The following is a 4,822-nucleotide window of genomic DNA, read 5'->3' on the forward strand; positions in this document are numbered from 1 at the left end:
CTTCTGCTGCCCTCTTTGCAACTCAGATTGCCCAGTGCTCCCCTTCGCTAACAGTCCACAAAGTTTCCCCATCTCACGATCTGCCTCCTCACCCCCACTTTCATCTCTACAGCACACGCGCATATCATACAAGATCCCATCATGCGTACGTAGGTCTGAAATGCAAGAGGGAGGTTGGGGGGAGATTGGCATGCGCCAGCAACACCACACAGCTCACTGTGACCACAGTGGAGAGGCGCTGCAACAGGACAATACACCAACCTCGGAGCAAGGAACTGCGTCGGTCAGGAGGAGAACTATTTCAATAGCATAAAAAGGTTAATGCGTCCCACCCTATGGACACCAGACTCATCAAGTCACTGTTGCCAGAGTCTCATACAATGACTCTGAACCTCTAAGCACACTATTTGACTGTCCACACCCTGCTGTGCCTATTAACCATCTCCTCCACCACCCTCAACACTGACCCACACATCATTCACCCACAAAGATACAATAAAGGTAGTTTGGATAAATTAGCTAAATGAAATGGATTTAACCAATTTATCTAAATGACCATTTTTGGATGTTTTCCAGTGTTTGTGAACAAATGGTCAATTGTAATTTGCTGCCACATATTAGCATAATTTTGTTTCAACTAGAAAAAAAAATTGGACAGATAATCTAAGTGTGGATCCAGTTTAAAGGTCCGTATTCACGGCCCGATTTTGGGGAGAGATGTGTGCTGAGCGAACTGCTCAGCACACATCTCTCCCCCCGCTCAGCACAGCGTGATGTGTGCTGAACGTACGGGGGGTGGGGGTGGCGCTCATTTCACCCCCTGTGTAGGGCATTCTGTGTGTATCCAGCTTAACAGGTGTGAGCATCATACAACTACTGACTTGCGAGTAACTATACAGCAGCTCCATACCTTGTGACTTGAAGAAACACCAGTTAACCCCGGGAATGCTGCAGTCAAAGCAACAATTCCTCTTCTTCAATTACCATTTTAATAATAGGGTAAAGAAAATGAAGTGGATTTTTGAAAGAAAATAATACTGTCAATATACTATTAAAACAAATTAAAATGGTAAAAGTTATTGTACTTTAAGTAAAAATAAAAGAGACAAAATATCAATCCCAGTTTTGGATTACTTTAATTAACAAAAAAAATGCATATAGCAGAGGATAGTTTCAATCTGCCTACCTCTGGGTTATGGGCCCAGCATGCTTCCATTGCAGTACTCTGCTGCACATGTAAGTGCAAGAGATCCTGAAGCACTCACTCATCATGGGAAAGTACCAATGTGTTTCTTCGTTGGTTGATGGAAGAAACATCTTACAAAAACTCTCCAGATTATTGACTTTTTAAAGTTTTTCTAGGAAACGTTTTAGATGAATGCTTATTAGCCTTTGTCAGTATGGACTTTTGCAAAGTGTCTCTGTGGCGCAATTGGTTAGTGTGTTTGGCTATTAACCAAAAGGTTGGTGGTTCAATCCCACCCAGGGACGTAATTAACCTTGTGATCAGATTTTGGTGATATTTAAGTAGACAAGTCAAAATTTCAAACCTCCTCTTATGGTGTAGGGTACATGGCCTTCTCTGATGTAATCAGAGTTAGATTTGATTCAGTGATTTTATAAAAAAACAGCTAGGAAGCACAATTTAGCAGTGGGTTGCAGAGAAAAAAAATATGCTGGCAGAAAAATCCAATCGAGTGATTAAACAGCTCTTCATTTTCTGGCTTTATTTTTATGCTAACAAATTTGTTCTCTGAAAAGTGTCCACAAAGCCAAGTCTCTGATTAACACCTTTGTAAGGATGGTTTTTCACCTATTACTAAATTAAACTTGCTTCATTGGAAAGGCAGCAAGATGCATCCTCATTTCAATGTCTACTGAAATAATACAAGTTGACACCAGGAAACATTAACGCCACTGCATCCTTGCTGCTTTCTCATGTGGAAGTCTGTTTAATGTGAAAACAAATGTGTGTGTTTTTTTCAACCTGGAAGCCCAACATCGATTAAGATCGATCTTAAATAGACCCCTGGGTTTTAAGGATAACCATGGTTGAGTCCAATGGTTAATTCACATTGACCGAAGTTCTAATTAAGTCACCTGTGCTCAAGCATGATATCCTTAAAATCTGGATTGCAATGACAGCATTTTGGAACTATGCCTAAGGGTTTAATTTTTACATTTATCCACTGACAATAAATCTACTTACAATATCCCTGTAACTGTTATGATTACAGTATTTCACTAAATAATTTAATTTGCTGAACCTTCTGTAAAAAGAAATATTAAGCTGCTGTAATTCCCAGATGCAGCAAATTTGTTAGCTAGTGGGCAAAACCATGTGCACTGCAGGGATGGGGGGGGGGCAGATATAACATTTGCAGAGAGATTTAGGTGGGTTATATTGTTTGTGTGCAGGGTAAATACTGGCTGTTTTGTTTTTACACTGCAATTTAGATTTCAGTTTGAACACACCGCACCAAAATCTAACTCTCTCTGCACATATTATACACCCCCCCCCCCCTGCAGTGTACATGGTTTTAGCTAATAAATTTGCTGCTGTGATCAGATCTGAGTTAAGCCCTATGTATTTGGCACTGGCAAAGGGTTAGAGGCCTTGCTGTAGAGCTCACACCTTTCTTATCATGCATTGTAATATTTCCTATGTCCTGATGTTGTGCTCTCTGCTCCATCCAAGTAAACAGCAATGTAGCATGGCTATCAAAGAGCGTGAAGATTGCAGATTTCCTGGGATTAATGCTAAGGAATGCTATTCCAGAGGCTGCTGCTTTAATTCAAGTGTCACTGGGGTTAAATGGTGTTTTTACCTTAAAAACACAGGTAGAGTATATAGTACAGTGGTAAAGTGGGAGCATGTAGTGCTATTGATTACAGATTTGATGGAGCTTAAACATGGATAAGGTCCATGGCTCTAAGAGTTTATCTTGTGTATCCTTTATTCTTAGTCATGGTCAGATAAGATTAGAAAATACCATTTAAGTGGAAATTTCCTGTTAGCTGTTTTTCAGTTTGCTCAACTGTCTGATTAACTGGTCCTAAAAAAGGACCAAAGGAGCTAAATTGCCCTGTGATCTAGCTAAATTGCCCCAGTTAAAAAAAAAAAAAACTAAGCTGCTGTAATTCCTGGATGTTTCCTTACTGCATCAACAGGAAGTGACAAGAAACAATGTAATGTGGAACCGTACAGCAGAAGGGATTGCGGCTACCCCACAATAAGTGCAGCGGAATGTAAGAAGAGGCATATACAGTGTGGTGTGGCTGTAGATGAGCTTAGTGGTTTCTGTTAGAGTTCTTCTACTTCTAACTACTCGTACATAAATGAGTAAGCCGCCGATTTATTAAACCTGGTGAAATGATAATTTGCATGGTGATAAAGTACCAGCCAATCAGCTCCTAATTGCCATGTCACAGGCTGGGTTTGAAAAATGACAGTTAGGAGCTGACTGGCTGGTACTTTATCACCTTGCACTTTATCAGTTCACCAGGCTTAATAGATCTGCCCCAATGTTTCAAAATGGAATGCATCAAGAGAACGGTGTTGGTAGTATAAAACTACCTACAGCACCTGGTATTCCCAGGTGGTCTCACATCCAAGAACAAACCAGGCCTAAAATCAGGTGATATTGGGCATATACAGTGTGGTGTGGCTGTAGATGAGCTTAGTGGTTTCTGTTAGAGTTCTTCTACTTCTAACTACTCGTACATAAATGAGTAAGCAGCCGATTTATTAAACCTGGTGAAATGATAATTTGCATGGTGATAAAGTACCAGCCAATCAGCTCCTAATTGCCATGTCACAGGCTGGGTTTGAAAAATGACAGTTAGGAGCTGACTGGCTGGTACTTTATCACCTTGCACTTTATCAGTTCACCAGGCTTAATAGATCTGCCCCAATGTTTCAAAATGGAATGCATCAAGAGAACGGTGTTAGTATTGTAAAAATACACACAGCTCCTGGTATTTCCTTGTGGTCTCCCATCCAATTACTAAAACCAGGACCAACACTGCTCAGCTTCCATGATCAGGAGAGATTGGGCAAATCCAGTGTGCTGTGGCTGTAGATGAGCTGGTGGTTTCTGTTACAGCTCTTCTACTTCTAACTTCTGGTACATAAAAGAATACATGTAAAAATTAAATGTACCAAGAAAATGGTGTTGGTAGTTTAAAAACACCTAAAGAATCTGATACTACCAAGCAGTCTCCCATCCATGTATTAACAAAGTCCAATACTGCTTTGCTTCAAAAATCAAATGAGATTGGGCATATCCAGTGTGGTGTGGCTTTAGATAAGCTTTGTGGTTTCTGTTAGAGCTCTTCTACTTCTAACTACTGGTACATTAATGAATATGTATAAGGTTGTAGTTTATCCAATATGCCTTTACTACCTTACCTTTCAACCCCCCCTCCCTCCCCTCTTCTCCTTATAGCTTCCTTAGTTCTCTCCTCCTCGTGTGTGCGTTATTTGTTTTCTCATACGTCCTAGAGGATGCTGGGGTCACATTAAGAACCATGGGGTATAGACGGGATCCGCAGGAGACATGGGCACTTTAAGACTTTCAAAGGGTGTGAACTGTCTCCTCCCTCTATGCCCCTCCTCCAGACTCCAGTTTTAGTATTGTGCGCAGTGATACTGGATGCACTACAGGGGAGCTCTACTGAGTTTCTCTGAAAAGACTTGTTAGTTTTTTTTATTTTCAGGGAGGCTGCTGGCAACAGTCTCCCTGCTTCGTGGGACTTAGGGGAGAGAAGTATGACCAACTTCTAGTGAGTTCAATGGCTCTGCTTCAGGCTGACAGGACAC

At 41.0% G+C, this 4,822-nt stretch overlaps 1 non-coding gene across 1 annotated transcript; it reads left to right on the forward strand.

Moving 5' to 3' along the window:
* Positions 1–1,417: 1,417 nt before the first annotated feature.
* On the forward strand, positions 1,418–1,491 carry TRNAN-AUU (transfer RNA asparagine (anticodon AUU)). Its single transcript has one exon. It is a non-coding gene; the product is annotated as a tRNA-Asn (tRNA).
* Positions 1,492–4,822: the final 3,331 nt, after the last annotated feature.

The sequence above is a fragment of the Pseudophryne corroboree genome, unplaced genomic scaffold (genome assembly GCF_028390025.1).
Source record: "Pseudophryne corroboree isolate aPseCor3 unplaced genomic scaffold, aPseCor3.hap2 scaffold_369, whole genome shotgun sequence".
Lineage (NCBI taxonomy): Eukaryota > Metazoa > Chordata > Amphibia > Anura > Myobatrachidae > Pseudophryne > Pseudophryne corroboree.